Below are 23,828 nucleotides of genomic sequence, written 5' to 3'. Positions count from 1 at the left end.
GAGATTCTTTTCAGTAGTAAGAATCTGAATTAATGTAAATATAATAAATAATGAATAATTTATAATTATATATATAAATACAGCGGAATATTTCAGTTCATTAAACATCAATAGGTACAAAATGTAGATTTCGCAATGAAAAACTGAATAACGAAAAATTTAAGAAGAGAAAGCAACAAAAAAAATTTTAATAAAAAGAATTAAAGTCCTAAAATTTGTTTTTTTAAAAAGTAACCGGATATTTAAATAAGAACCTATTTAAATATCTGAAATTCATACGAAAATCAGATTTTTATGTAGGGTGATTAGATTAAAATGCGGTAAGTATGAATTTATAGAAAGTGAAGTATTTAGGAGATCATACGCTTTGCATCACTGAAAACGTACTTTGATATTGCCATTTAAACGTAATAAATGGATTAAACATAATAAATGGATAATAATAAGTGGATTAAACAAAGAAAACAACTTTTGCCAAAAGCAAACAAGGCAGTTGGTTTAAAGAGTGATTAGAAATTTAAAATATTTAAAATATTTTTAAGCAAATTCCTTCTCTTTTAACTATCCAATGCTGTTTTATTGTTGAAACCTAAGCTTCTTTACGATTATAATAAATATTTTGCCATTTTGGAATTTTCTTTTTGACATTTTTTTGGTTTTTACTCCAGGACATTCAAAAATAGATTTCTTGTAATATCTTTCCATTTGGAAACGTATAAATTCTTAAGATTTTAACATCTATTCCTGACATCTTAAATATTTTGTAAAATTTAATAATTTTGTATGAGTAGTCAGTAAAATTTCTATTTATATAATATCAATTTCTCAAGTTTAAGCGCTAGTCTTTCTGTTCAAAAATAATATAAAAATTGCTGAACAATTGAAAACAAACATCATGCATAATAAGTTATAGTAAACGAATTCATATCACATAATACCTTCTAGTGATTTTGAATGACACTAAAATACAAAAGTTGAAAGATGAGTTTTGAATAAAATTTCTCATCTTATTTCAAAATAAACAATACCACTTTGCATTATATTTTAGAAGTAAAATGAATATTCTTTTAAGTGAATTTTAGGGCTACGGGAATAATAAAAAGGGCTAATGAGTGACTAAAAAATTTAATATTTTGAGTAAAGAATTTTTTTTTATTGCTAAAATATTTGTCTATAATCATCTCCGAGATTAATATTTTCCAACAATTTCAGTAGATTTTTTTTTGTTATCCTTGACAATTTTTCGAAATCCAATAATTTTTAAGATATTACTTATTTAAAAATGCAATTTTATTTTGAAATTAATGTAATTAAATTAACCTTATTCTTTTCAGTAAAGTTTAAAATGAATTATATTTTATCATAGGCTGTTTTATCATTTAAAATGATTTAGATGTTTTATAAAGTGTTCAGTTTTGCTTCTGATATTTTAATTTCTCCTTATATAAATTTGCCCGAAAAATTCTACATACAAACACATATCAGTAATGCAAATATTACAATATTTATTTATAGATAATTTATATAAATTTTATCTAGATTTTGTTTTTGTTCAAAAAATTAAATCTCACTTTTAATTAATATAGCATAGGCAGAGAAATCTCTCTAAAGATAAAGAAAACACAAAAATTGTTTGAAATCTAGCATTAGTCTGAATAATTCACTTGCTTATTTATTTTATCTATTAGGTCCGAGCTATTCAAAAAACTAAACCACTACGATATTATCAACGAATTTGCTATAAACTTGTACGGAAATCAAATATTTTATATTGTAATCTTATTAAAAATTTGCAAAAGATTATATTTAATGCGTTTATTAAGCAAATATTTTTATTATTTAATTCATTGATTAATTCCTTAATTTATTAATTATGTGATTAAATGTTAATTTTAAAGTAATCTATTTATTATCACCGTGTTTTCCTTAAGTCCTTTCTAGACCAATCCGTGTAATTTAATAAATATTAATTATTTTCTTACATTTCAAGGCCTCTCTTTTGTTAGAGCTGACCCTGACTTTAATCAAAATATAAATTTAAACCAATGTCTGTAAAAGACAAAAACGTAAAAATTCATATATCCAATAATGAAATAATAGGATAATTTTTAAAATTTTTTTTATCTTGAAGACATGAAAAAAATGCATCTTAAGCTAAGAAATATTTAAATTCCTATTATAGGTTTCAAAACTATTAGTGGTCTGTTGTTTATATTTAAAAAGCATTTAATTTATTATAATTAAAAAGCATTTTTAAATCATTTTATTTATTATCCTAGGATTATCATTTCAACAAGATAACATTAGCATTGCATTGATCAATTTTGCATTAGCTTCCTTAAACAACTATTGTCCAAAGAATGATCGGTATCGATTGAATAATTTTTAATGAAAATGTTTGTATTTACAAATACTTCAAATAGATTTAAAATTGCATGAGACAAATTATGCTTTAGGAACTCCTTTTAATGATTTTACAAAGTGAATAAAACGATTCAAGAAATTTTTCCATAAATTAATTTTTTTATGCAAATGTATACTTTTATTTCCTTTGTAATGAATCTCTATTTTTGTACCGAGCCTATTTTTGATGCAAATTTACGATAGATATGATAGATCATACAGCTGCCTATTTGTCATAAATTTGCAGCAAATAAATAAATTTGCAGGTATCAATGGTATTAAGCATTCCATAAGTAGGATACAAATTTACTTTACCAGTGTTTTACAGTTCATATTTTATAATAATAAAAAAAGGGAAATTTTATTCTTATTTCTACAGAATTCTTGCTTTGTACCAAATTAAAATATATATTTATCTTCCGGTTATATTAATATTCTATCCAAGTATGCTTAATAGTATTCTATTCGTTGATGAAAGTTTTAAAAATTTATAAATTTTGTGCTTAAGAAATAACTTGATAAAATTTATTATGAATATAAAATTATTAACAAGAAAATAACTGGTAAATTTGGTAGTAAAAAAATTTGGTAAAAATAACTGGCGTTATTCGAAATTTGATATTAAATCTGAATTTCAAAGCACTCAATACTTTATTTTTAGTTAGATTATTTTAAAAAATGAAATAAAAACAATTTTTTCTAACTCACTTCTTGTTAGTATTATACTATGATATAAAGTTTTTTAAATCTAATTAATTTGTAATTCATTACTCTTTAATAATACGGTTTCTTGCAATCATATTTTCTTAAATACACTCCAGATGACGCTCGTCATTTGAAAATTAAATTAAATAACTAATTAATAACTACAATCTGAAAATCTTAATACTTGTGAAAACTCCAGCAGAAGTGATTGAAAAAATGATAACAGAATTGCATGTATACAAACCTGAAGTATTTCAAGTTAAAAACGAGTAAGAAAAGAAAAGATTTCTAAACACACAAACTTTAAAAAGTTGCAAGTTAAGCTAAAGACTTACTTATGAAACTAAATAAACAGTATTTTAGAATAATTACAAGGTTTATTGAGTATAATTTCGTTCTTAAAATTTATAATAATTTTTAAGAATTATTCAAACACTTTGTTTGTTTATGTAATCGGGCAAACAGTACAGATGAATTTTTCGGTCATAATATCTTAACTTATATTCCTTTCAGTATAAAGAATATTCCTTTTTATAAGAAAAAGAAACTGAGTGTCTCATCTTTTACTTCTTTATTTGCACAGAGGGTGTACTTATACAACCAAACCCTTAACATCAGCTCTAAAAATATTCGAAACTGGCTATTTCAACTTGTTTATCTCTGTTCTTTTAAATTAATTGAGATAAAAATTTTTATTCCAAAAATTTTTTTGGAAATTATTTAAATGGTTTTTAGCACTATTTTGAAAATTTAAAAGCTCCTTTTCTTTTACTGCATTTTAATTGCAGTTCTTTTTCTGTGGTTCAGTTACTCATATCTAAACAACTAAAATATAGAAGCTCATCAAAATCTGGGGACGAATCTTTGGTCGGTTGAAATTTTTTTTCTTATATATGTACATTACATGCAAGGGGAAAAAATAAATCGACTTTTTCACTTACACTTGTTATCCTTTCGCATTTTTGCAGCTACTCTATTTTTTTTTTTTTTTTTTTTTTTTGACATACAAGTGCTCATTATTTGAAATTATCAAGACTTCACTGAATATTTAAATTGTGATGATAAATAAGATTAACTGTTTGACTATTAACTATTGACTATTAATAAACTATTTTCGAACTTTCTTCGTAATAGTTTTAAAAATGTTTGTTGGATACAGTTTTTATGCATGTATGTTAATATTTCAAAATGCTATGGTTACATAGAGACATCAAAAGAAGCTAAATTTTATTAACTTTAAAGGAAATGGAAATAACAAATTAACCACTGCCCTCTAAATTTAACATTTTAGCAACTTTTTTTTTGACTACCCTGAAAATTACCCAATTTGTAAAGGCTGTACTTGCATTTTATTTTGTTTTTAATACATAAAATTCTTTTGAAAATAGTTATTTAAAGATTTCCTTTCTTTCTTTTTTCAAATCTAAAAAAATACAATTTATATTACTTTAATAGAAGTGGATAACTAAAATGGAATGATAATGTACTGTTAGCAATTTCTCGCCTAATACTAAAAAAAAATGCTTTAAAAGAAAATTTTAATTAAATTCTTAGATATCTAATAAATAGATACTTTTTGTCTGAAGTTTTAATTGTAGCAATAATAATCTTTCCATTCATTTATAAGCATAAACAGTGCTCTAATCTATGCATTTAAATAAGTGTTTCGTTTGTGACGAATTGCAATAAAATATATTATGTCCATGATCTGGCTATGAAATGAAATGAAAATTATGCAAATGTTTATGTTAACAAAAGCACTTATAAGTATAATTTATTTTACAACAGACTTTTCAAAATGTACAGATAAGAGTTTATCATATGCATTTTGATGTTCAATCAAGGCAAAATTCCCCTTCAAGTGTAAATCATTTCCTGTTAAAAAAATTAAATGATCATATGATAGCATCTCAGAAAGTATTGAAAGGTTAGATCAGAGTAGCTATTAAGATAATAAATAAATTTATCATAATCAGTATAGAAAAGACTACTTTTTACACTTCAAATTTCAAAAATGTTTTTTTAATGTTTTTATTAAGCTCTAGTTCATTATTTCTTCTCCATTTTGGCTGAATGCTTAAATCTTTTGTAAATTATTTAATGTAAATATTATATAATCTTATATTTAAGTTAACCTATAATACAAACATCCATTCTTGAAAAAAAATCAAATGTAGGAAACCTTTCGAAAGAATATTGCAAAATTTTTATTGTTTTCAATTTAAATACTTCAGAATATTGCAAGAATATTTAATTTTCTGAAACAGAAATAGAAACTTAGCATGCCGGCATTGCAATGAGTTATTTTCAATAAAATGTTTTACTCTCGAAGCATTTACTATGATGTTGTAAGCTTTTATCATTAAATTATTAAAACATCACTTTAAATTATTAAAACATCACTCGTATATAATTTGACTGTTAATGTGTTTTTTTATTCCTAGTTTATATAAACCAAGGGTGCTAATAAAACACCTTAATCGTAAACAAAAACATTTATTTCTATATCTAGATAAAATGGTTATAATCTTTGCAACATGAGTACTGATATCAGAACGCACAACAAATTATGGAAGTATATTAAAAGAAAAATTCAGAGAAACAGTTTTAAAAAATATAGATCGGAAACGGCTATCATTGAAATTTTAAAAAGCATTTGACAATTCTGGCAAAAAAATTAAGATAGAGAATTTGTAAACTAGATATGATTAACTGACACTGGAATTCCACCCTAAGAAAGTAATTGTAAAAGTTAATGGAGGCTTCTTGAATGTTTATTTAACCCTTTTTCCTGTTGGGCACCATTAGAAACGGAACACGTGATGTGACATGTTTTATTTCGATTGTTAAATATATCTACATAAATATATAGATTAATTTTTCGTCAAAAATCAATTAAAAATTTAATTTTTTGGTGCAATATTTAGTGAATAGTTATCCACTTAATTACTTTTCAAAGTGCAAAAAGTTATAATTTATCTTTACTCTTATTTGTATATTCCATTTCAGAATTAAAGATAATATCAATTTAAAAAATCGTAACCAAAAATAATATTAATCCAACAAATTTGTCTAAACCAATCTAAAAAAAGTCTAAAGTAAATTATTTCCTATATCTATTTTTTTAATGTGGCCTATTTTTTTTTCTTGTATACGAAGGGAAGAAAGTATTCAAATCGTCAAAATATTCCAACGAATTTTCATATTTTACACTGTTTTTAAACGAAAAACTATTTTTGAAATTTTGTCTTCCTACTTGTAAACACAACAACTCAAAAACCGAAGGATCTAGAAGTTAAAAATTTGGTAAGAAGTATTAATACTAAAATTGCAAATTTCTTTCAAATTTTGATAAATCCAGTTTTGGAAATTCTATCGTCGTATGCACTTAAATGCGATTACTCAAAAGATAATTAATTTGATAAACGAAATTTGGTATATAATCTCCATAATTATATTTTTAAATCACCAAATTCGTCAAACAAGTGTTTGCTTCGTTCTCTCCAATTGTACGAATGTAAACTTCAAAATTTAAAAAAAATGTAACAAAACTGATGAATGATGAATTTTTGCACATAATTATTAAAAAAACTGCAGATTTGTGTGTAATTTTAGATCGAATTCGTCTAATAGTAATCAATTTGTCTGCCTGTCCATTTATATAAGAACAAGATAACACAAAAATTCTTCAAACTATATCAGCAAAATTTAGTAAATAGTCTAGGCACTAAAATTGCATCAAATTTTGACTTGATCTGGCAAAGGAAGGAAGTATAAAATATATAATGCTTTATATATATATTCAATATCTTATACTACGAAGCTGAGCACAAAATATATTATAGAAGTATGAGGAAATTTCAAAAAAAAACCCTGCATTATTTAATTAGATAGATGGAGAAGAAGCATAAAAAAATTCGAGCATGAAAATGAAGAGATTAAATCTCTTCGTTTTAATGGTCTCTGTACTCACCTAACACAAAAATGTTGAAGCTGCCTGTAACATTTTATCACATGCATTATGTTTGCTTCATACCACTGCTTCAGGTAGTAAAAGAAAATTGAATCACTAAGGTAAAGTTATCTATTTCTTTTATACCTACTTCGTTTGTCGTGATCTTAGGATTGTGCTTTGGATGATAAAGTTTATTCAGTAGAATAGTTCCTCGTTCTTTTCAATACACGTTAGAAGAGAAATGAGAATCATTTTTTTAATTTAAACGTTTTTAAAGGATAGATAAATATAATTTTGGTCTCTTCTGAGTAATGACCTTTTTTTAAACATTTCCATTTTTAATTAGAGCAGGAAAAGGCTTGATGAGGCCTAGTTGTAGTATGATCTGGATATAAATAATAAATGAATTAATTTTAATCATGAAAGTTGTAAATTTGTAATGAATGAAAAATTTTAAGCATGCAGCATTTCTAAGTTTATTAATTTTTAATTATTTTCCTTGACAAAAAATAATTTAAATATGAAAGGATAAACATATGTCTTTGTTTTTACCATTTCACATTTTGCTGGATGTGGAAATGGAAATGTTTAAAGGATATTTATGCTAATTCGATTTAGTTTATAATTCCATTTTGAAGCAATTCAGGGACCATTTGTGGACTGGTCTTTAATCTTTGGGGCTTAAAATGACAATGATGACATCCGAGTCGGCATGTCCTCCCCTCGTCCTGTTCTATGTTTGGAATTTCCAAGATGGAATAAAGAAAGTTAAATTTTAACATCAATTTGAATGTGCACCATCTTTAAATAATATAGTAATAAAATATATATCTCTATTAATACTAAAAGCTTTTGTCCCCATTGCTAATGCTAAAGTTACAATAATTCCGCTCATTTTTTTTTTCTTGTTCAGTAAGTTTTAGTATATTATGGTGATCAAAATATACCGAAATAGTGGTATAAAACAAAGTATGAGTTCAGTGATCAAAATTTGTTGCTCCTTTGAAGTAATCTTTCTCGACTGCAATGCAATTCTGTCAATATTTTTCCCAGTCATCAAAATATACCTTAAAATCTTTTTTATTAGACCTCTTCAGAATTAATTACAAATCTTTTTTAGTTAATGAACTCGCATCGATGGCCATGAAAAGATAATTTCAGCCATGAAAGAGAAAACCATGGTACTGTATTAGATGAATACTGCGTTTGAGGCGCTTTGTTTTAATGATTGTTTTCAAAAATTCACGAGTGATAGTAGAATTGTGGAACGATGTATTATCATTTTGAAAAGCCCATGAGTTATTACTCCACAATTTTTGTTGTCTTCACCGTTTTCTGTATAAGAGCTTGTTTAATAAAGCTTTTATTGTTAAATAACAATCACTAAATACCAATTATCTTATCTGATCGGTATTTTGGGAATAAATCGAAGTGGATTGTCTTCCAGAGTATGTTATTCATCTGTGACAAATTCTTTATCATCATGAAACATTTAATTCCACTCAAACACATTTATTTTTGATAAATAGTTTGTCTTTAAAGGTTTTTCACTAAATTTCAAATATTTTTATTGGAAGAATTACTTTGCGCGAAAAAATTTTGATGATAGTTCTTTACTCAATTACATTTGATATTTTGGAAAATCGACAGAGTTATAGTTCAGATCACATTAAAAACAAATTTATTTTAGAGGATGAAATAAATTCCTGATTGATGCCAAATTTTTATAGAGATTTCAAGTTATTTGAAAAAAAATTGAAGACCTCATTTGCTATATATATGTTTTAAATGAAACATTTCGAATTTCTTTTTGATCACATAAGAAATTCTTTTAATGAAATTTTTGGAATTTTATAATACTTAAAATTAAGTTTTAACTTTACTTTTTTTTTCTTTGCTTAATTCTAAAGTGCGACCGTTTTTAAAAAATTGCTCTTTTTTTCTTGATTAAGATCGGATGTATAGAGAACAGAAAATTCGGGAAATGCATTCAAAACGCCATAAGGCTTCTAAAATATGAGTTATGTATATTTTTTGCTGGGAAAGCAATTAAACCGAGTTATACAAAATATTTAATTAAAAATTTTAATAACCATTAATTTAGCCGATCAACTGATCGCTGAAGTTAGATTAGTTGAATAAAATACAAACCACTGACATTACCAATATAATAAAGATATGATTAAATATTTTATTTCAGATTTCTGCGCAATGCAATTTTTTAAATGTTGTTTTTATTAATTCAAATATATTAAAGAATTCTGCGTCTTCAAGAATAATTTTCTGATAAATGTATATCTAAAATGCAGATATTGGATAGGAAGGAAGAGAGCCTATATTAAAATTTGACAATCAAGAAGCGACATTTTTATATGCGGAGAATTTAATAGTTACTAAGAGCCAATAAACGAAAGAATAGTTCTCTGAATATCAATAGACAGACGATTAATCGTAATAAATCATTTTTCTATTTAATTGCCTCGTAAATTCATAATTTTCCTTTTCTACATATAATAAATTCATTTTTGCTATGTCAGTCTTCTTGATATTTGCACAACAATTTGTTATTTCAATATCTTTCTAGAAAAGCAGTACTTCGCATATCTAATAATTGCTCCGTCTTCCTTTTGTTAAATACCATGTTTAAATAAAATTAAAGAAATAAGAAATTCTTTATTCTTTTGATTCTGGAAATAAATTCAACTTGAGCGCTTTTATTTGATTTCATGTGCTTTAATTTATAAGAATGGAATTTTGAAAACAATTTTTCATTATCTTTTTTTAGGTACTAAAATTTCAAAATTTAGTAGAGTTGTTGATTTTTAATAAAAGTAAAATATTTTAATAATTTTAGTGCTCTTTAAAAATTGTTTAATATATTAATTTAGTTTGAAATTTATTTCTTAGAGATGACGCCTTCTAAAAATTAATCTTTAGATTCGTCAAAAGTTGCAGCCATGAATTACGAAATTTATTAATGATTAAAAAATAAAAAATAGTTAAAGGTTTTAAAGCACCATTTTATTAATGTAGTAAGTAGGAGAAAAAAAACTATCTGAAATCGAGAAATATTATAAAGAAACTGATAACATATAATAATAATTTTTGAATATTAATTAGAAGTTAAGTAACTTCAATAAGAGATAGATTGGATCAAAATTCTAATTTCCGTAAAGAATTCCTTTTCGAAACTCATATGTTTACGCTTTCCTTTTCACATATTTTTCTCTGTTAAAATTAAAGTAAGAAATTAGAAATAGTATATAACGATTGAAAAAAAATATATATTTTAAAAAAGTATATTACTAATACAAACTATAGTAGTTACTCTGCTAATAAAAAATTAAATTTATAAATTATGTACTAAATAGAATAGGAATTTTTGAAACCTAGAATATTACATCGAAGGCAAATTTTTTACGATGATATTTTATGATTGTTTAAAATATGGAAATGACCTTAATTATAGCCAGCAAGCATATTTCTGCATGACGTTACAGCAGGAGTATCAACTCAGTCTATTCTTGGAAAAGGGAATGTGTTTTATACCTTTTTTTTTCATGAATATTATAAGAAGATGGGCTCTAAACTAAGATAATTCAAACTCTTGTCTTTAAAAAATAGTTTTTATAAATGCACCAAATAAGAAAAATAATTTTATCTAAGATCTGAAGTTCAATCAAAAATCTGTCGCGGATAATAATAGGAAAGTATCAAACTGCAATAAATATTGTGAAATGTTCTTTTAAAAAATCCCTATAACTTCAATATATAAAAACTTAATAAATGGGGTTACAATTTTGCCCCTCGCATATTTGCAACTTTTTTTCGACCAAATTTTCAATAAAAAATCATTTTTGCTCTTTAATATATTGACAAACGTGTTTTTCCTTTTCCTTTCTTTCAGTTTTTATATACGTCAATTCTCTCATTAGCTGACACAGTAACTTTAGTAAGGTTTCAATTATCGGAAAATTTGATTTGTGAAGATATTAATTCTTTAACCTATACTGTAAAGTAAAAATTGACTATCTTAAAAATAAATATAAAAGAGTACGCAAGACCCAAAACTCGTATATTCCCCATGAAATAAAATGAAACCATTCAAATATTTCCAATGTTATCATTTTTTCAAAAACTGCTAAATATCAACAGGGCTTATTAAATTTTCCCTTACTCTCCTAATCGAAAAAAAAAAAAAACTTTCTACATTGAGCAAATGATGTCCTTACTTTTAAATAGAATGAGTTGCTTTCATTACATTTGATTGTTTGGAAGCAGAAGAATAGAATTTAAGCTATAAAAACCTTATTATAAAGAAAAATAAATTCGAAAAGCCATAAATCTATGGATACAGGCATAAATGCCTTTAAATATCTGTTAACGGATTGGTAACAATTAAGAATAGAAGAACTGTTATTACAGTTAAATGAAATATGAATTTTTCTTGCTTTTTTGTAATCATTTTATATTTCGATGTATTAAAAGGCTTAAAAACATTTTTAAAGGGTTTTTTTTTTCCTTAATAAATGAAGCTTTACTTGAAATTCTATCAGTTATAAATTTTATAAGTCTTTTGAAATTCAGAATTAAAATTGCTTTATTCCGTATTAGTTCTGAAATGACTTATTGTAATCCATCCGAATAAATTCTAACATATTTTTGTTTTTGTTTTGCAGTCTGAAACCGAAGAGGAAAGTCTCTTGCTTTCACTTAGAGCTCTAAACATTTCAAATTCTACCAAATCCTTTACAACAGTAAGTTTTTAAACTCATTTTTTTTTTAATTTTAAGAAATAATGGTAATTAATTTTTGTTTCTTAATGAGTGTAAAATGCTTCTCTTAATAATTGGAAAACATTTCGTTGGTGTAACGAATTTGACACAAATACGCAATTATTTGCAAATATTTGGGACCTTCGTAAGGAAAAATAATATATTCTGCGTATCGCATTTATTACTTTCATACGACGAGACAGAAATAAATATTATGTTTATTCTTGTATAGTTCTTTTCTTTTCATGCCAGAGACTTATATTACGCCATTTTCCCTTTTCGAGGTTATTATGCTATTTTCATCAAATATATGCCATAATTTCTTGTAAGATGTAAGCAGAAACAGACTCTGCTAATTTGTGAATAGAATATGGAAGAAAAAAATAGCAGACATGAATTGTAACTCACAAGGCTTTAAATAAACATGTAACAGACGAGTAACATCTGTTCGTGAAACCACGGGCTCGCTTCAGTGGTTATAGCGGGCGATGTTACCTTCGGCCTTATCGCATTCGTCTACGACAGAACACGTTTAGTCCCTAGCGCTTTCGCATAGCAAGAAAAATCCATTTTGAAAAGCTACATTTTGCTTTAGGCAAATTTAGCTTTATCTCATATAGATTTTACCCTCTCTAAATTGTTGAGTTTTCAAAGATATTACGCTTATATGTACCTAATATGTAATAATATATTTAAATCTAAATTAAATTTAAATTAATTTTCTAATTTTTATCTTGAATTATCCATGTTAACTTCATTCTGAAATGTTCCTTCATTTCCTGATCCAATTCCCACTTTATTATTATTTCTAATACACACGCTAGAAAACTGATACGTTTGCATTTCTTACATTCAGAGCGAAGGGCTGAAAATCCTCGATGCTTACGAGATTCTTTTAAAGATATCTAAGATTCCCTTTCCCAAGCCAACACGTGTCAAAGATATCCTTATCAGAATATCATAAAAAAAATCACTGAAGGGAATAATTTCCCTCATTTTGCTCTTATATCACGATGTAAACAGACGTCATTTTATCATCACTTCTCTCGTATATTACTGAAATTTGATTTATTTTGGATTAAAAATTTTGATGCATATACCCAATTTTAATCGCTTATTTTGAGATCATCGTGTTAATGTACGGATATGATTTTTTGGAAAAAAAAGTTTGTCTTGAATTTTGAGAAGTCAAAATCTTGAAGTGAAATTTTTTGAGGATTATAATTTTTTTATCTGTGTATTTTTCTTAAAAGATAATAAATATACTAAAATTTGCTAGAGTATTTATGGAGACAAAATATACCATCAATTCGTATGTGAAATTCTATCAATGACCTAACAAATATTAATCTTTGATTATAATTAAATACTGAATGCAAATCATGAAAAATTATGAAAATGGCATCTTACAGAAAATGGTCTTTTGAAGCAATTAATTACGCAAACCATTTTTAATAACAAAAGCAAAATTTTCTATAGTTTCAACTTATTATAAAATAGGCGAGAAAAACTAAACTTATTTAATGAAAGAGATATAGAAAAGAGAACATTCGCCTTTGTAAGTGAAGTTCACATAAAAAGAATTTAGATTTTTGTCTCTTGTATTCCAATTAATTCATTTTTTTTTCTTTCTATCCATTTATTTTAAATTTATACTAACCATCAAACGTTTCATTAATGTTTACAATATTTAATGTTTTTTAAAAAAATTTTATTTGGAATTTTTTTTCTCTTTTCTAATAAGCAAAAATTATAAGTATTTGAAAAATTTTAAAACGAATAGTTAAAGACTTTCCTAATTTACTTGATATATTAGTTCCTTCAACAATCTATTGCCTTTAAACGAATAATTATACTTGCTCTTTTGTCCTCTGGCTCAAGATTAAATCTAAGCATTTTTCTTTCATAAATTAGGTTCGAAGAAATCTGCAGGCCTGTTCCAATGTTTATGTCGCGTTTTTTTATGTTTTGAAGGAAAAAGCTTAGATAATTCTTAAGTGCTTATATAATAATGTTTTCCTTTCCATCAATTATATCCAAATTTGATTAAGATCTATAATTTGAACGTCATGACCCTACATAAAATTTCTTTTTCTTAGTTTTCATTGTTGAGTTTGCACATTCGACAGATCAACCGATAAATAGACCGACAACAATCAACCTTTTAAAGGATGTGGTTCAAATGCGATAGAGATACAATTTAATAAAATTTAATTAAACAATTAAATTTTACTATTAAACAATTTAATAAAATTTCGCCATTTCTCTTTATGAGTTCGGTAATCGGCTTCCCATACACATGGACGGACAGACAGACAAATTTTCAGTTGAGAAATTTCTACCAAATTTGATAACGATTTCAGTTTTGATGTAAAAGTCATATTAGATTTCACTTGTCTATTTTGTTCTTTTTTTCTCGCATGTCCTCCAATAAAGGTCTGATCTCGCATTCCCCGTAAACAGTTTCAGACTTTGGTATGGTCTCATGTATGTCTCTGGAGAAAAAACTTACGAAATATAGATCTTCAGCGTATATTTAACATTTTTATTAGATATATATATATAAATATATATATATATATATATTGGATACTTTTTATCCAACTAGTTGGAACCAAATTTTATACGGGACTAGTCACAAGATAAATACAGAATTTCATTGATTAAAGTCATTGTGTTTACGAATTATTGAATTTACATGAAAACGAAAATACAAACCAACAGGCGGCCACCCCTTTACAGATTTTGCTCAAGCTTTGATAAGAATCTAAATTTTCGATGCATAAATTATTTATTAATTTTTTATATTTTGTCGCTTTCGATTTCATTTGTACACGGACAACGCCAAAGGCGGACTTCCTGTAAATGGATTTCGTTCAAAATTTGACGAAATATATAAATCTGGTTTAAATGCATATCCCAATGTCATTTTCTGCTTGTGTTTTTTATTATCCTGTTCACATACAGATAGACAGACAGACAGGTATAATATCATAAGCGAGTTTTGGAAGATCTAAAATGTGGATATTTAGCAAGATCTCAAAATCAATTCGTACATTAAAAAGTAATGAAAATGAATGATGTACTCTTGCAGCCGAGAACATAAGCAAGTTCGAATTTTGGGATACTGAAAAAAAAAGTTTCGAAATATTCACTTAATTGTCCGAGCCTAAAGCCTTTAGCTAGGTCCATCTCATCATTTTGTGGGTTATCAGGTCTCTAGGATGGAAAGTGAAAGCGGTCAAGGGAGAAGACTGAAAGTCAAGGATTCCTCCAGTTTGACCAGATTTCATCTTTCCCATTCTTTCATCTCATAAGAGTCGAAGTGACATAACATACTGAGCAACCAATAGATATTTGGGACAAACTATTCGTTGACGATGTATTTGGAGACAGGGTTTATAATATATCGATTGCCTTAAGAAAACTGAAATAAATTGGAACGTATAGGCATATTTCTTTATCTATATGCATTAAATAAATTGCTTAAAAATTGAAAAGCTTTTTGTATCGAAAATTGTATTTTTAGAATTAGGGATAAGATATCCAAATTGTAAAGCATCTCAGAGTACACGGTGAATGAATTTTCTCGTTACCGAACAAATTTCTAAAATGTTTAAATATAATTCTAATGAAAGGGTCTTAGAAGTTTCAAATTCCGAAGAAATAAAGGTTTGTTTGAGTTTTTTTTTAATTACTAATTTTAATTTGATAAAGCATGTACTGACTTGGACCATGGAAAAAGAACGGGGAATGTTCATAAACCTTTCAACTTCTTTTTTTATCATGTGAAAACATGATTTTGTTTTGCTTTGAGGTTTTTCAAGCCTCAAAATGCGTAGACAACAAATTGGTGTTTTGTCGCTTTTGAAGCATCAATTTTTGGCTTTTAGGGTTATTAGAAAATAATGCAGAAGGTTGTCATATTTGGTGATTTATTGCCAACTGAAGTTACAACTTGATTTTCAAATTATTTATTCTTTGAATTCTTACAAACTGTCCTAATTCATTTAATTTAAGTCATTAACCAGTTTAAACCGGTCGAGCTCCAAAACTTTGTTTGCCAGCTAGAAAAATTGAAAATGAAAGTTTTAAAAAATTATCATTATATGTATAGATAAGAGAGAAATAGCGATAGAGACAGATAGAGAAGTCTCGTGATTGTTTCAAACCGATTTAACCTGGTTAATGACTTTAATTAAGACAAATAATGACTTAATTAGTTATAATGTTCTCACATCATAACTTGAAATTTGCGATCATAGATTTCATTTTTTTATTTTGACATGACTGACACCAACATTGAAAAAACTCAGAGACGAGAAAAGAAACATTAAAATATATATTTATAAATTAATCAAGGAAAACTTTTAATGAGAAAACATCACTTCTCCCAATTCGAACCTACTCGATCACAGCAATCCATTTTTTTTTCGCCAAGTGGCACAGTTTTTTAAAGTTATCTGCGCATAACTTATAGGTACTAAAAAAAAGTCGGTGATTCTTGAGACTTGCTTGTTGTTCCAGTAACCTCTACTTTTTTAATTCTGCTACAAAAAAAAATTATTGAGACTGTGACAGAACGAAAGTTTTGATGTGGAAAAGATATTAATAAAATCAGAATGAATACTATTTCTTACTTTTTCATATACTTAAACAATATATTGAGTGCTATGTATAGAGCCTCAGCTTGATGAAAAACATTGAATATGTATGTATCTTTACCTTTTCAACAATTGAATCCAGAATGTATTGAATATCTACAGTTTTAGTTACAAACCCATTTAAAAAAGAATCTATTAATATTTCTACTTATAGTTCCAGTAGCAAGATTAATAAAATAGAATGTTTGAAATATTTGAGTTCTCGCGTTCATACGTCTGTAGATTAAACAGTTCCACAAACAAATAATGCTTCGACAGAATTGAGTTCAGAATTTTGTACGAATTTACAAAGTTGATATAAAACTCCGTGAAATTTGATTCATATAGCTTATTGTGTTTTTAAATTTAAAAATTGAAATAACTAGATAAAACTGCAATATTAAAGCAATATTGTAGATCCATATAAAATTTTGGATGAAATCCTTCAAAAGAAAGTCGATATGTCTCTCTTTGCCTTTCCATATACTTGCCAATATAACAACAAAAAATGAGTTTTATGGGTGTAATATAGCCCACAATTTTATAAATATAATTTTTAGGTCTATATCGAATTTTAGAACTAAATGTTTTTACTCATTATCTATCTATAGGGCGATCTTTTCTTTTATATATGAAAGCACTCATTTACGAATATCACGGGTAATTGGATACCTTATAAGATTTGAATCAAATACGACAAGATAGACTTTTCAATCTATTTATGTCCGGATGCATCAGATAACGCAAGAAATGAGTAGTTAAAGTAATAAAATTTTGTATAGTATTTTTTCAACAAGGTTGTATACAACATACATGCCATTAATAATTTTTTATATGCGATCAAAGAAAAGATCCAAATGCAAAAAAAAAAAAAAATCATGACTTTGCAATGAAAGTAAAAACTATAGAAACATTAATGCCATTCAGCGTAAACAGTTGGAAGATTCGCTCTGTAGAGCCAGAGCCAGAAAAAGATTGTTTCCTCACAGAGCACTTCGCTTTATGCATTCTTTTGATAGGGCATGACGCCATATCAAATTCTCCAAAAGAATATTCGTGTCTCGGATCTAATAGAGAAAGGGTCATAATTTTTACATTTACCAGCAACTTCACTTTTTTTTTTTTTTTTTTTTTTTTTTGGCAATGTCGACAAATCTTGGAATCCGTTGAATCCGAAACCCGGACTGGCCACAACGAGCTTAAGTGGACCCAAGAAATGTTATATTTTTTTCATCTTCAGTTTCCACATTAGTGGATTTGCGAAGATCGATGCCGTTCTGGGCGGGTTATTATTCTTCAATTTTTTTCACTGATTTTAGTTCAAAAAGTGGATTACACACTACGCTTTCACCGTGGTCTCGAACACTTGCACACAGAGAATGAATATCTCCACTTTCTTTCAGTCCTACACCACTGCTTTTGAGACTGTTGCCAGACTACATTCCGAATATGCCAAGCATAACTATAAATGATAACACGTGAGAATTTTCGCCAACTTTGTAAAGTTGTTTCGCCAACTCAGTAAAAGAAGCCAAGATTGTACAAATGTTAACAAAATTTTTTGTGGAGTAGCATTTTCTAGCTAAGAAGTACGCTTGGTGACAATGCTGTCTTGCTAGAGGAAAAATCTACCCTTTTCCAGAAATAGTAACTTACTCGGATGAATATTGCGTAAGAGGAAAAATAAACTATTTTGAGTTTAAAATTTTAGTGAACATTATTCTTATTTTTCCTCGAACACCAATTTTTCAAATGATTGAGAATAAAGGATTTAATTTAGATTTATTATTTCCTAAATTTTGTTTAAAACAATAGCGCATATTCATTAAATTGCTTCCTTAAACGTTATTACATTCATAACTGCATCAAAATAAAAAATAAAAACTAAATCAATTACATAAAACTTCTTTGGATATGTAATAAAACATTTGAAATGTAAACAGCTCATTTTTCATATTTCAAAGGAAAAAATGAATAGTTTTGAAATAGATGGAAATGTGCATATTTATTTTTTCATTTTATAAATTTTTCTATATTTAAGATATAATTATTGACAAACAAATTATATCAATAATTTCATAATTATTGACGGAAGCCATGGTTTAAAGGAATTTTATAGAAATCAATATTATCCACTCAGTTATTTTATTCTTGGAGCATTTCACATCGCTTGAATGTAATTTTGCTTTATCTAAGTAATACAGAGTGATGTGTAAAGATTACATTAAAATGTAAGATATATTGAATTCACTATATTATGATTTTTTATTGTGATTTCTTTAAAATGTTTTTCTATAAAATCAGTTAATACATAATTATAATAGTTAATAATGATAACGATATTTAATAGTTTAATTAATGATAATGAAGTTATGATTATGCATTAAATGAATTTAACTATCGCTAAATATAATGGTCAAACAGTCGTAATCCTTATTACAAGAATTAGGGTTGAGCTGGTTCAAAACGATCTTTGAAAGAACAAGATGTTATTAAAGCCTCAGATGACAAGGGATACATACAGACAGTTTTTTTAATATTAGAAAGGCAGATGCTTATAAACAGCAATGTTTTCTAAAATACATAGAAGTCAACACTTTCTTTTCCCTTCTTCCTTTCTTTCTATCCTGTTTCTATAAACCTTAAATTTGAGAATGAGATTGTCTTTAGAGGAAAAGAACAAACTCACGAAAGTTGTGGCAGTCCCTTTGCATGAAAATTTCCTTTCTCGACTTCAGCATGTAATGACATAGTATCGTGTGTTTTGAAATTCATAATACAATGAAGAAAACAGAGTATGCCTTTTGAATACCTTCGTTTCCACCAATTATTGGACCGAAAATTTGAAACAAGTCTGCAACTTTGGATAGGCCGGAAACAAAATTTTATTTAAGTCATTGCAATTTTTTTCTTTTTGAATTACAGCATTCACTTACATGTGTACTTTCAGATCAACAAATTACCAACATTCTGTTATATTTGGTCTTATATTTAATGCACATCTATAATTCTGATGATAAATCTATATATCAACCTACATTCTTTTTATGCATTTTTGAATTATTGTATTCATTTGCAAACTCACAGAAAGATTTTCCTTCACCTGTCTGTTTTGATAGACTACACAACAAATTTCATCACTCTTATTCAACGTTTTTTTTTAATGATCTTGTTCTCAGATAGACATAATTACGAAAATATGTTTCTCTGGGGGAATTCTAAAACGTGGAGTTTCATCAAAGTTTCGAGATTCCTTGATGAATACTTTATATATTTCGTATACGAAAAAGTAAGAATAGCGATAAAATCATGATAGCGACAAATGTTTGCAAAATTTTGTGAATTAAATATATCTATAGTTAAAGTATTATTTAAAAAATGTTCGCAAGTTATCTTAAAAAACCATTTTATTAAACTTATCATATGAAATTATTATTTAAATCCATATAACGAGTTCTTTCAAAACTTATTTAAATTTCGAAATAAAAAATTTAATTCAATATATGTATAAAATAATATGTACACATCACTTTGCAAATGCGTGACCGAAAAAAAGAAACTTTTGTAATTTTAACTTAGATTTATTTTACCAAGGAAATCATAATTTGTTCAAGACAGAAGCGATGATAAAGTGACATCTGTTTACATTGCGATACAAGAACAAAGTGAAAGAAATTTTTCCCTTCATTGATTTTAACATGAGATTTTGATAGGGACTTCGCCACATGTCGATTTAAGCAAGGGAATCTTGGGCATCTTTTTAAAAAAGATTATATTCAGGTGTTAAGGATTTTTTTTATCCCTTCGTTCATGGTGTGAGAACGACGGAGTGAGCAGTTTTGTTAAGCGTGTGTTAAAAAGAATTAAATAAAGAAAACGGGAATTGAATTATGAAATAAGAGAATATTTTAGAATAAGAAAGTCTAATTTTAGATAAAAATTATCAAATTAATTAGGATTTAAATTAAGTTAGATCATTACATATGTATATATATGAAAATTTTGTCCCCAAGTGTTTAGTTGTGTGTGATGCTTAAACCTCTAGTTTTGAATTCACTCTGAAACATAGTAGTTTGCGTTCCATTGTTTGATTTTAAAAAAAGCAATAAATTTCTAGAAAAAATTAGTTATTTATTAATATTTTTAAAAAACTCTTGTATTCCATCCGAATAAGAGATTGTTTTGCCATAATTATTTTTTTAAAACCATATTTCACGATTTCTGAGTAAAAGAAAACTAACAATTAATTTTACTAAGATGTTCCTGATTTCTTGGAATCATTCAATTGCATTTACTGGCATCAAAATATCTTGTAATTAATTTAATAACTACATTTTTTTAGAAATTCTTTTAGTGGAACTTTTACACTTAATACTATGTGTAACCGAAGATAGACCACCAAAATTTTTAATCAAATAAAGCAAGGCTTAAAGAACTTCTGAAGTGTCTTCGTGAGCTCTGTTGTAAGATTAATAAAGTGAAGTTGATTGCAGTAAATTGAAATTTCCCATCATTTCATAGTATGCATGATTAGTCATGCATACTATGTGGAACATATGCCCTTTGAATCTTATTTTAGAACAATTAATGAGATATGTAAATTATGGTGTGTCCAATTCGTGTAATCCTTTGGTTATCAGAAACCATTTGTCTCAATTAAATACTTTATTATCTTTTCCATTTTATAAATTATACGCTAATTTATAATTTTAACTTTCTCGTATTCAATGAGGGAGTATTCTATATTTATAGTTATGAAATTTTGATCAATTTTACATTCTTGAGACAAAAATATATTTTTTTAATTTGGTGGTCTAATTACGTATGTTTCAACGCAGTCATTCACAAGAAATAAGCTAGATAGGTGTTCTATCCTTAGATTAAAACTGGATATTAATTATGTTTTGAATAAAAATGTTCAATAAAAAGGGTTACTTTTTTTAAAAACACTCCATTTTTTTCCTGTATATTCAAATCAAAATATCACCTTCCATCTCTCTCTCTCTCTCTCTATATATATATATATATATATATATATATATATATATGTATGTATGTATAGTGAGAGAGAGAGTTTATATATGTATAGTGAGAGTCTATATATGTATAGTGATAGAGAAAGTTTATATATATATAGTGAGAGAGATAGAGAAAGTTATATATATATATATATATATATATATATATATATATATATATATATATATATATATATTAGTGAGAGAGAGAGAGAAAGTTTATATATTAGTGAGAGAGAGAGAGAAAGTTTATATATTAGTGAGAGAGAGAGAGAAAGTTTATATATTAGTGAGAGAGAGAGAGAAAGTTTATATATTAGTGAGAGAGAGAGAGAAAGTTTATATATTAGTGAGAGAGAGAGAGAAAGTTTATATATTAGTGAGAGAGAGAGAGAAAGTTTATATATTAGTGAGAGAGAGAGAGAAAGTTTATATATTAGTGAGAGAGAGAGAGAAAGTTTATATATTAGTGAGAGAGAGAGAGAAAGTTTATATATTAGTGAGAGAGAGAGAGAAAGTTTATATATTAGTGAGAGAGAGAGAGAAAGTTTATATATTAGTGAGAGAGAGAGAGAAAGTTTATATATTAGTGAGAGAGAGAGAGAAAGTTTATATATTAGTGAGAGAGAGAGAGAAAGTTTATATATTAGTGAGAGAGAGAGAGAAAGTTTATATATTAGTGAGAGAGAGAGAGAAAGTTTATATATATAGTGAGAGAGAGAGAGAAAGTTTATATATATAGTGAGAGAGAGAGAGAAAGTTTATATATTAGTGAGAGAGAGAGAGAAAGTTTATATATTAGTGAGAGAGAGAGAGAAAGTTTATATATATAGTGAGAGAGAGAGAGAAAGTTTATATATATAGTGAGAGAGAGAGAGAAAGTTTATATATATAGTGAGAGAGAGAGAGAAAGTTTATATATATAGTGAGAGAGAGAGAGAAAGTTTATATATATAGTGAGAGAGAGAGAGAAAGTTTATATATATAGTGAGAGAGAGAGAGAAAGTTTATATATATAGTGAGAGAGAGAGAGAAAGTTTATATATATAGTGAGAGAGAGAGAGAAAGTTTATATATATAGTGAGAGAGAGAGAGAAAGTTTATATATATAGTGAGAGAGAAAGAGAAAGTTTATATATATAGTGAGAGAGAGAGAGAAAGTTTATATATATAGTGAGAGAGAGAGAGAAAGTTTATATATATAGTGAGAGAGAGAGAGAAAGTTTATATATATAGTGAGAGAGAGAGAGAAAGTTTATATATATAGTGAGAGAGAGAGAGAAAGTTTATATATATAGTGAGAGAGAGAGAGAAAGTTTATATATATAGTGAGAGAGAGAGAGAAAGTTTATATATATAGTGTGAGAGAGAGAGAGAGAAGGTTTATATATATAGTGTGAGAGAGAGAGAGAGAAGGTTTATATATATAGTGAGAGAGAGAGAGAGAGAAGGTTTATATATATAGTGAGAGAGAGAGAGAAAGTTTATATATATAGTGAGAGAGAGAGAGAAAGTTTATATATATAGTGAGAGAGAGAGAGAAAGTTTATATATATAGTGAGAGAGAGAGAGAGAGAAAGTTTATATATATAGTGTGAGAGAGAGAGAGAGAGAAAGTTTATATATATAGTGTGAGAGAGAGAGAGAGAGAGAAAGTTTATATATATAGTGTGAGAGAGAGAGAGAGAAGGTTTATATATATAGTGAGAGAGAGAGAGAGAAGGTTTATATATATAGTGAGAGAGAGAGAGAGAAGGTTTATATATATAGTGAGAGAGAGAGAGAAGGTTTATATATATAGTGAGAGAGAGAGAGAGAAAGTTTATATATATAGTGAGAGAGAGAGAGAGAAAGTTTATATATATAGTGAGAGAGAGAGAGAAAGTTTATATATATATAGTGAGAGAGAGAGAAAGTTTATATATATAGTGAGAGAGAGAGAGAGAGAAAGTTTATATATATAGTGAGAGAGAGAGAGAGAAAGTTTATATATATAGTGAGAGAGAGAGAGAAAGTTTATATATATAGTGAGAGAGAGTTTATATATATAGTGAGAGAGAGAAAGTTTATATATATATAGTGAGAGAGAGAAAGTTTATATATATATAGTGAGAGAGAGAAAGTTTATATATATATATGTATATAGTGAGAGAGAGAGACTGGGTAGTTGCTTCTTAGATAATAGATGCTTGCAGAGGGTGAAATGAAAGTTATTTTTTTTAACATTTAATTTTTGATAATTAATCTTTATTTTAAAGTTTTGCTTTAGTAACTTCAAAGCAATGCATAGCAGGAAGATCATTTATTTTAACTTAAAGACTTTTGCTCT

At 26.7% G+C, this 23,828-nt stretch overlaps 1 protein-coding gene across 2 annotated transcripts in view; it reads left to right on the top strand.

The window, feature by feature from the left end:
* LOC129963443 (transmembrane protein 68-like) overlaps window positions 1-23,828 on the top strand; it is a 108,448-nt gene that overhangs the window by 23,527 nt on the left and 61,093 nt on the right. Inside the window, exon 2 of one of the 2 annotated variants that reach the window (XM_056077811.1) lies at window positions 11,743-11,820. The exons of the other annotated variant lie outside the window; for it this stretch is intronic. The gene's annotated coding sequence lies outside the window, so the exon portion shown is untranslated. The remainder of the gene's footprint in view (window positions 1-11,742; window positions 11,821-23,828) is intronic. 2 annotated transcript variants of the gene reach the window in all.

The sequence above is a fragment of the Argiope bruennichi genome, chromosome 3 (assembly GCF_947563725.1).
Source record: "Argiope bruennichi chromosome 3, qqArgBrue1.1, whole genome shotgun sequence".
Classification (NCBI taxonomy): domain Eukaryota; kingdom Metazoa; phylum Arthropoda; class Arachnida; order Araneae; family Araneidae; genus Argiope; species Argiope bruennichi.
The sequence above is the reverse complement of the archived record's forward strand: the minus strand, read 5'-3'. Positions and strand labels throughout refer to the sequence as shown.